Source organism: Gossypium arboreum, chromosome 13 (assembly GCF_025698485.1).
Source record: "Gossypium arboreum isolate Shixiya-1 chromosome 13, ASM2569848v2, whole genome shotgun sequence".
In the NCBI taxonomy this organism is placed as follows: domain Eukaryota; kingdom Viridiplantae; phylum Streptophyta; class Magnoliopsida; order Malvales; family Malvaceae; genus Gossypium; species Gossypium arboreum.
Genome location: NC_069082.1, coordinates 40,506,976 through 40,517,905, shown reverse-complemented (window position 1 = coordinate 40,517,905; position 10,930 = coordinate 40,506,976). Strand labels below are relative to the sequence as shown.

The window sequence follows — 10,930 nt, the reverse complement described above, 5'->3', positions numbered from 1 at the left end:
ATATGTATGTAGTCACCACGTGATATACTGTGATGGCAATGTCGTGGCAAGAACATGACGAAGTCGTAACGTTGATCAATACATTTTAAAATCCTTACATTTTGGCCTTAATTCGAAAGTGAACAGATATAAGAGTATTCTTAAGCCTATGTAAGTCCTATTATTAGTTATATATTGCATTATATTCCTGTCTTGCTTGCATCTATGTGTATAATATCATAAATTGAATTTTTATTTGATAATTGATACTTTGGTATCTAAAGTAGCATCCTATAGATCGAACCCAACAATCGGATCAGGCAATGGGTGTTACAAACACCCTTTTGAATATTACTGAGTTTGATTACTTTTTAAAAGCTGCAAGGAGAAAATCTTAACTTCTTTTTTTTGCCTCCTAAAGTTGTTTATTTTTTATTGCAAGTGTATAATGGTAAGGTTTAAATTTCCTTGACCAACTTTTCTTGTTTAAGTATTTTTTATTTCAACCTCTAATAATGGTACGCACACATAGTATGGAAGAGGAGAATAATAGGCGGGACATAGATGTCATATTTGTAAAAAAAATCAACCTTCTATTGTTTCCAATGTCGTTCAACCTTCTATTGTTCATGGACTTGTCAAGAAAGACATTGGCACAAAACACATAGCCAGTTTTGCGAGCTTAAACAACTTATAGCAAAGTAAAGAGAACGAGCTAACAACTGCATATGGTGTAATACGAAGGATCACAAAGACTCTAAATGTCCAACAAATTCAATGTTCTATATATTTGATTCAATGATAGGATTCATACGATCCTTGCAAGTCAAGGTATGTAAGTATGACACAAAGCCTATTAAGTCTTCTTCTACTGCTATCATAAACGATGACGATATAAATGAACAGGAAACTTTGACTGAAACCATTTGTGAAGACGGTAAATATGATTTTGTGTCTATTGTTGATACTATATCTAGCATTGAACCTTGTTTCAAAGATGATGTCAAAGAAGTTGATAGTAATAGTGGGAATTGTGATGATAGTGATAGTGCACTTTGCGAACCAGAAAAAGTTAATTGTGCAAATTGTTTCCTAAAGTCTAGAAATTTTGATGAGTTAGACCTTTATTGTCCTCCTAAAGATTCCTATTTTGATGAATTCAATGTTTAAAACTTTTTTCAAGGTTTAAAGGGAAGTGAGAATGGTTCATGTAAAAAGACTGAGACTAAAAAGACCTTGAGCGATAAAAGTTAATTTGATGGTCCAACTTTGCTGAGTGAAAATTCCTACGATGTAAAATTAGAGAATTCAATTCACATTGAAAAAAAAGGATGCAAAGAAAGAGAGAACTTATCCAAAATATAGGAATCATTATGTTTTCACTAACCTCAACTTGAATTTATCTCGTGGACTTGTTTCATTCTTTTAGGAGTTTGTTGGTCTTTTGAAAGGAGCTCAATTAATTTGTTCCACCTATGATAAAGATTCTCTCTTATTCAACCAAAAAAAAAAGATAAGTTAACGAATCTTTACGATGAAGGGGGAATTATACATGCACGGATTGGGTGAAATTTATTAAATTCCATTCACTGAAGGTGCCAATTTTCAAGCTCAGAAAATGAATTGACAAGAGATGACTTTTTGGATGGGATCTAAGAATTTTTGGGTTGAGATGTCTTCATAGCGCTCAAATATCTATCTCTTAGCTTCAAAATGCACTTTGAATAACTTGATTTTGAGTTCGAGAGCTCAAATTATGCTCATTTTAGTGAAGATTGTGGGAGCAAAATTTCTAGACGGGATTATTACAGAAATTACAAGTTTTAGGCTTTTAATTCGAGTTTAAATCATATTGGGTTCAATTTCTATGCTTGATTTTTATTATATATAAGTTTAATATTGTATTTATTAGGTTTTATTATTTTATTATTTATTTATTTCAAATTTTTCATTTTTTAAAAGTATTTTAAGTTATTTAGGAGTTTTATGTTTCTTAGTCAACAAGAAAATTTAGTTTAAAACTACTTCTTGTTTAGATTAATTAGAGTTTCAGTATATCTAAGTGTTTTATTTGAATGTACTTAGCTAGCTTATATAAAGAACTCTTCATTGTTCATTAGATACACAATTGTTTTTGTTTATTAATAAAATTTTCAATTCTAAGAGTTAGTTCCTTTGTGCAAGATTGCTTTCTTGTGATTTTTAGAAGCAGTGTTCTTCTTGATTTTCTTTAAGGAGTCATGAGAATTCATTCTTCATCTTCAATTTGCTAAAGATTATTTTTTGGAGGGTTGATTAAAGTCATTAATTAAGTTTGTTGAGGTTTATATCTTAAAGGGTTCAATTGAACATTTATTCGTCTATCCATCAGTTTATTCGATCCATTTTTCACTTTGTATTCTATTGTTTATTTATTTATTATTTTAAATAATTGTTCTTTATTTGTAAATTTCTTATTTTAGTTATTTTCTTTGTTTTACTTGTTTTCCTAAATCTATTTGGTTTTTTCTTTTCAAGTGATATACGAATTTTTATTTCTCGATTTGAATAACTTGGATACAATCTTTTTCTGTTGACATTAAAATCAAAGCAAAGACCTAATTCTGGATAACTCTCCCTAGGGTAATAGTAATTGGAGTACTTTACCAAAAATATCTCGTTGTAAAGACATTAAACTATAAGAAAATCTGATCATAAATTGAAACATTTTATACACAGAATGAATCGGTAAGAGGTCTAGCCAACATAAGCTGTAAGAGGTATAGCCCCAAGAAAAATAATAGTTACTATGCCAACTGTCCAAAAATGAAGCTGCGGCAGAAAGAGTCAATGGACTCCAATAAAGGCGTGGAACATCCATAAGAGGAGATCCAAGCCACCTCATCCTAGGAAAATGACAAAAATAGTCAAACCTAGGTCATTATTTTGCAAAAAGGGAGAGGGAGACGAGAGACAATAACAAGGGTATCGGAAATAGATGAGTGGTAATCAACCGTTCAAGTTACAGTTAGGTTTTATGTTTCCAAGAGGCTAGATAGTTTTTCGAAAGCAATTTTGCCATATTTTTGCTTTCAACTTATTTTTTAGCATATTTTTATATTTTTTTAACAATATTGGACACTTGATAGAATTTTTAGATTTATAAATAAGGTTGGACGATAACAAGTGTCTTATAGAGTATAATAAATATTAAAATAAATAAATAAAAGGAATGAGACATAAGGCAAGATAATTTTTAAGTATATTTGTGGAATTAAAAACTTCATAGGCAATGTATCAAATAATTTTTTATATCATAGTCTTCAAAAAATTAATATAATTTTAATCCTGAACTTAACAATTAAGTTCACTTTGGTTTTGTCAAAAAAAGTTTACTTTGGTTTTGTCAAAAAAAAAAGTTTACTTTGGTATTTGTACTTTTGTTTATTTACTTTGATAATTAAACTTAACAACTAGATCTATTTTTATCTCCAAACTTGAAAAATACAAAAGTTTGTTGATGTAACATTATGAGATTGCGTCAAATCATCACTTGCATGTTTAAAAAAAATTATATAAATTTTCATATGATAACGTAATATAATCTCAAATTGTCGTATTCAATATTTTAATAATTGAACCAATAGTTGAACTAGTCAGACCACTGATTCTTGATTTAATCAATTCGAACACCAACCAACAAAAATAATTAATTAATTAAGGATTCATAAAAATCAAAATAATAATAAAAATAAAATTATTAAACCAGTTCAACTATCAATTTTTATCTTAATTTTCCATTTTTATCAATTTCTAACAATTTTCAAGTCAATTTGTTGAACTCCTTTGTTTGGACAATTACATCGATGAATTCTCAATCCATCCAATCCTACTCTAATAACACTAATCACATCATCAGAAATCTTGACAAAATTCAAATTCATAAGTCAAAATAAATTTAGTTGTCAAGTTGAAAGACCAAAGTAGACAAAAAAAAAAATACAAATACCAAAATGGACCTAATTGTTAATTGTTAAGGTAAAAAATTATATTATCCCTTTCCAAAATTACAAATATTACCAAGATTAGTTTCGTCGTAGAAATTTTAAACAATAAAGTCAAGCATAGAAACGGAGACGAAGTTATAGGTAAAAGGTTTGCATACGAATACGATAGGCATCCTTGCTCGAAAGTAACTTAAGTTTCCATCAAATATTCAAGTTGAATTAGCTAGTCATCAACAGATTAATTTGATGCAACAAAATATGTTGTTGCAAATAATAAATATCCACAGAAATGCTAAAGGTCCAAATCTGAACAAACACAAAATAAATAAATAAAATAAAATAACTAGATGAAATACAATCATGCTCAAGCCCTTCAAGTTGAAACCTAAAGAGGCTTCACTGTCGAAAATTTTATTATCCACATACGGTTGCCAACAAACCACACATGAAATTAGAAGGGAAAAAAAATATAGAATAATATATACTAAGGAAACAAAAATAGACGGTGAACTGGATTTACGAAAATTCCAATTCTACCCACACTAGACTGGTGAATAAGGACAAATTCCCGGACTCACTAATACAACCGGGCTCACCTCTCCGACCCAAAATTTTCAACATCAATCAATCTTCTATAGAAAGACCAACATAAAAGAAGCGAAGCAAAGCAAAATTTAATGAAAAAAATTAAAAAGACGAAAAAAGTACTGACCAGACCTCATTTCCAAGCCTTCTCATCCTCCTTTCCAGGAACAAACCTTGGCAGATTCAAAAGTGTATCGACACGAGATACTCCTTCAAGGGCAGACCATTCTAACCCTAATTCTGAATTCACTTCTTCCTGCTTAAACTTCGAGGAATCTTCTTCTTTGTCAGTTCGCACAGTTCCAGACCAGTTGAGACTGGTTAAAACATTGAGACTATCGACATTCTCAGTCTCATTGTTAATGTGGTCCATTGAAGTTAGCTGCACTTTTGCCTTGGTATTGGAAGCATAAGATAAATTGCTTAAGTTAGAATCAAGGAAGAGGCATACAACAGCACAGTCATCAACTTTTGAAGTCGGATATTTGTATCTCCATGCTTGAACTGCTGTTTGAACCAAGGTTCGAGCAGCAGACGAACAAGCTGGGGCAGATGCTATAATATCTATCATTTCTTTGTTTGAAAGAACATCCCAAATCTGCAAGATATTGAAGCAAACCTTAGATATTGAGAAAAGGGATCAAATGTCAGTATTTTTAATAAGAATCCATGTTGGCTCCTTTATCCCGTCTGTTGCCAAGACAATAAATTCATCCTCCTCCGATAGGCATCTATAAGAAATTTCGGGCACGGAGATCAGACCAAAATCCTTGACGCAAAAGTCTCCAAAAGCCCGTGACATGGCAAGGCCAGGTGCATCATTGTTTGGCAGCCAAACTCTGGCAACTGTAGGTTCATCATGAAGAGCAAAGACACGACCTTTACAATTTCGAATTCTCTCCACCTCCGCTGTAAAGGTTAAAAAAACAGTATTTAACGTGACCTTGATGTTAAAAGTATAAAAATAGGTAATAGAAGAAAGCAATCAGATTAGAACAGGAAATTAAATTTTGATTTTATTCTCTGTTGAAGGTCAAAGGTAGTATATACAAGCAATTTGAACCAACAATCCTAACCAACAGTTTTGATCTTCACCAGACTCCTTTACGATCATATGCAACTGGTTTAGAAGCTGAAACATATTCTTAGAACTTCTAAGATATTTCAGCCACACATTGCCTAACAACTTGAACCAATTTTATGATGCATGTATACGTAAAAAGTGAAATTATACCTAAAATATGTCAACAAACATATAGGAGAGAATTTTCTAGGCTGGCAAGCCAATTAAGACTACAATTAATATTACATTATGTCATCTGCTGAAATCTTCTCTCAACAGCTTCCAGTAAGTAATGACAACTGTATTGAGAATGGACAAGGAAAACATAAAGAAAACCGAGGAAAAATCAGATAGACAGCAGGGGGACCTTCCGTTGCAGTCATGATGCAGAAGACAACAATTATTTTATGTGCTGATAAGCACAAGATGAACAATACAAATAGCATTTTGTATTGCCACAATTACACTTTTTTTCTCCTTTCCTAACAATAAAATATAAAACCTACAGATAGGTTCACTCAGGGCAGTAAACAGAAGGAATCTCAAATGATAGAGAAGACATAGCATAAAAAGTCTAAATCATCAAAAGTTCCAAAATGAGAATCACTATTTCTTTTACCTATCATAAGTTTTAGTCTGAAACTCAGCACAAAACAATAAAATAAAGAGCATGAATATAGTTGAACATATGGATGAGGTTCATATAGACTAAAACAGACAAACACACCTGGAAGATTTGGTTTGAGATCAACAGTCAACTGAACTGCTTTAAGTGAATTGTCTTTGTCCCTTGTGGCCAGGACAGCTCTGGAGTTCCCAACATTTCCAACAACAAGATATGGACCCTATACAAAGAGCAAAGAGAATTACAATGAAACATAACATAACATAGTTTTTAAAATAATGCTTTTAAAAGTTGCAGCTGCTTACCTTCTTGACCAAAGTTACAGCTGTTGTCCCACTACAGAAGCAATCAATATTAGCATGCACTATGCAATCTAAGTTCCCTATCCATCACCTTAAAAGCCTTCAGAAAAGACTCTTTAAAGGTCTTAAATACCTCTGGGTTCTTTTCTGTTACATCAAGATCTACAGAGGCCCTAGACTCCTCATCAGCAGATATAAGAGCAGTTTCTTCAGAGTTCACACTTCCTGCAGTGTTCAAACTGATCCCTCTGAGAACATCCTCACTGGATATATTAACTTCCCAGTGAGCACTCAGTTTTAAGGGAAGATGGTCCCTCACTTTCTTTGCTACCATATGACCATAGGGACAATGGCCATCAAATACACCACAGAAAACCATATCTGTTCTAGAACCAAAATTCTGGAAACAACAGCCATAGATGGTGAGAAATGGAACGTGATAATGCAGAAGAAAAATATTAGTAACCATATTATCAGTATGTAATACAAAGATCAAGGAGCCTTTTTCCCATTAAATGCATTACATGTTCCAGGTAAAAAAAAATTCAATGTCTTGGCCTTCTTCACCAGCAAATGCCCAACTGCAGAAAAGAGTTAAAAACCTTCTGGCATTATCCAGTCTAAAGGCCTTACCATAATCAATGTTTACGCTCCTATAAACAACAACAAAAACATTTCCCCAGTATAGGGTCAGGTACATGGATTATAATGCACCACCATACTCTATCTTTGACCATACTGTCAATAAGCTTAGTAAAATTCATGTTTTTTCTAGTTTTCAGTCATATCCTTTTTGGCCTTTCTCTCCCTCTGTTGACATTGGAGTCCTCTCCATCAAGAAAATAAAGATAACTAGCCTAAAATGATTTCCAAGGTGTGTTAAAACATAGAGTACCCAAACAGAGACATGTAGAAAGTTCAAACTAGAAAAACAATGATAGAATTTCACCACCACGGAAGTATCACTGCATATAGAAACTAAATGATTAAATAATATCCTAAAAGAAATTGGAGAAGTTCGGTCAATTAATATGAAGATGTTCCTTTCCCTCTAATTTTACATTACTTTCAAGTTGTTTTTGTAAGTTTTATGTTACTGCAGTACCAGCGAGTGAAAAGCAACCAGAGAAAAAGGGAAAGTTTTTTCATACAGTAAATATTACACTCCTATCATAAGATATATTGATTGTTTCAAAGCTACCAAGAAAACAAGACACAAAATCAAATACATTAAACTACAATTGGTTGACCAGTTTGATAGAAACAGGATTCATGTGAAAATGGATAAAAGGAGCTAACCTCCCAAACAATCATGGCATCTTGGTTGGTTCCTTTCTTGCCTTGTTGAGTATAAAGGGAAGCAACACCACTGGAGCCATTCAAGAACAACCTCCCTGGAATCCTATGCAATTGTTCTTCCTTTCTGAAGTCAACAGACCCTGATTTCTTCCTTGAATTCCTCTTCTTCCGGTAGTCAAAAGCTGGATGAGGGGACAAAGGCGAACCAGAGAGAGGACTCCTGCTTTCAGCAGAAAAGCAGGACCCCATTTGGAGGGCCCTGATAATGCTTAATATGCACTCCAGAACAGCTAGACAGCCACAACCCTGTTTTCAGTAGATGGATCCGTCAGAGCTTGCTTACTTTAAGAAACTTTTCCAACTTCCAGACAGCTAATGTGCAGATTAATCTACCAATATCCTTCAATCGTAGAATTCCTTTTCACCAAATCTAATCAATTCCTTCCGAATTCATATGCAAGAATCATATTACCAATTCACATTGCCTTGATTGGTTTTTCAATCTCTTAAATTTCTCATCTGAAAACAACCCTTTTGAAATCACAGCCTTGAAATAACTATTCCTTTGGAGTTTCATTTCAAATCACTTGAATAATTTACCTTAAATAAAAATTGCCCAATACACTTTGCCACTTCCAATCTAACGATCAGACCACTCCATGAATACAATTCTTAAACTGCTTCCAACAAAAAAAAAAAAAAGACACTCAGAATTAACTAACAAAGCCCAAAAAATGGAAATTCTTGGTTTCAACTTTCTAAAGCCTTCTAATCTATAAAAGAATAAAAGCAAACCTTTGGTTGATACAAATAATTCATAAAAAGAATCAGGAAAAAGAAAAGCTGCAAAGGGTAGAAAAAGGAGATCTATATATGCGAATAGAAAAAACCGAACCATTAATTCTACATATAAAAACTCCACCAGAAAGCAACACCCTTTTCAATGAACAATGCCAAAAGTTGTTGAGAGTCCTGTAATTCCAAAAAGAAACCACCCAAAAGTGCAAACCTTTTCAGCAGAAAAGATGATCAAAGATAAGAAAAGGGCGAGCACGGGGTTAGTGAAAATGGATAAATGAAAGAAATTTGAGGAGAAACTCAAGATTAGAGGTGGGTCGAGTCGTGTTTGAGTCGATTTTAATTAAAAATTTAGGCTTGTTTATTAGGAATTGGTCTCGCCTAAAAAATGGCTCAAAAACTTTATCTAAATTTGATTTGAGATAAAAATGTTAAAACTCGAACTTGATCTGTTCGTATTAATTATTTTTATATAATTTTTAAATATATAATACATCAAAATATTAAAAATATTAAAATAAATATTTTCTAACAAATTAAAAAAATTTAAAAATATGTATGGTTAAATAACACTAAGATAGATAGAACTTAACAAGCAAATATCTCTACAATAATAACAAAATTAGCAATAACACAAGTATTATACAATATCCAAACAATAACAACAAAATAATAATAACATAATAGTAGAATAGTAGCAAAAATAGGGAGAAAACAACAAAAAATAGTAGATTTTTTTGTCCTTTTGTGAATTCGAGTCGAGCCCGGGCCAAAAATACCTTACTCGAGGTCCGACCCTTTTTTAAACGGGCCTTATTTTTTTAACCAAATCTATTTTTTAAGCTTATACTTTTGTCCAAGCCTTACCCCACTTTTCAAGCAGACCTTCAAATCAGGCTAAGTGGCCTAGCTTATGAGCAGGTCTACTTAAGATTAATTTGCCAATAAAAGTTGAAAAAAAAGGAAATAGGATAATTATTGAAAAGTGCTTCCAACTAGAAGCATTTTCAAGTGATTTGTAGGAAAAGTGCTTCCAGCCGAAGCGTTGTTAGTGTGTTACGTGGAAAACGCTTCAGCTAGAAGCGATTTATGCCAAGTCACCTAAAAACGCTTTTACTTGGAAGCGCATTAAACGGCTACTTTTCCAACAGTTATTTAATTAGTCATTGCCCCGTCCCCCAAATGGTCAAAAATTTTCAACTACAAAACCCTCTATTTCATTTTTTTTACAATTCAATCTCAACTCTCTCACATTCTCAATTCTCTCTCAAATTCCTCTCAATACCCACTTAAATCCATTAATTTTTTTTTGCTCTCTCAATTTTATTTATTTTATTATTTAAATTATTTTTAACATTTTCTTAAATTATTTTTCTAATACAAATTATTCGGGTTTTTTCAAAATTATTAATGGCAAATTCTCTAATTTGTCATGATAAGAACCACATTTTCGTCGATCAATTGCAAATGGTAAGAATATTTCTTTTTATATTTTAGTGTTGTATAATTTTTATATTTTTTTGTTATATTTGAATTTAAATTTTATATTTTTTTTCCCTTTAATAGGTGGAAGATCGAATTTTGCAATCCAACATTTGTAATTTATCAGCTCCTCCATCACCCTTGATCGAACCATACTTGGGAGAATTGGTTTTTCGCAGATGGCCCTCGTAGGTAGGGGGTGTAAGTTGGACCCAACACTCTTAAGTGCATTGGTGGAAAGGTGAAGACTCGAGATGCACATTCTCCGTATTTCATGTGGCGAGTGTATTATAACTCTGGAAGACATGCAGTTAAGGCTTGGGTTAGAAATGGATGGGCATGTAGTGATCGAGACTGTTCACACTAATTGGAAAGTCATATGTGACGAAGTTTTAAGGATAGTTTCGAAGACAATTTTTGGAGGCCGGATAGAAATGGCTTGGTTAAGAAGAATTTTTGGTGAGCTCGATAAGGATTCGACTGAAGTCAAAAAAGATAACACACTCAGGCTTACATCCTTATGATAACCGGGGTTATCCTAATGTTAGATAAGTTACGAAATCTGGTCCATTTATGGTGGCTGCTGAAACTCGTCAACTTTAAAGAAGCAGACGAACTCAATTGGAGGTCTACCGTGTTGGCAACCTTGTACCGGGAGATATGTCGGGCAACTCAACTATGGAAAATTAAAATTGATGGTTGCATGCTACTACTGTAGTCATGGGCGCAGTATCAATTGCCATTTTTACTTCCTGAAGCAAACTATCCTTTCACCTTCCCACTCATAACAAGGTAATATTAATTAGATAAT

General features: G+C 32.7%; 1 pseudogene; it reads right to left on the bottom strand.

Annotated features, from left to right (window-relative positions):
• Window positions 1-4,337: 4,337 nt before the first annotated feature.
• LOC108464499 (probable protein phosphatase 2C 33) lies at window positions 4,338-9,024 on the bottom strand (annotated as a pseudogene).
• Window positions 9,025-10,930: the final 1,906 nt, after the last annotated feature.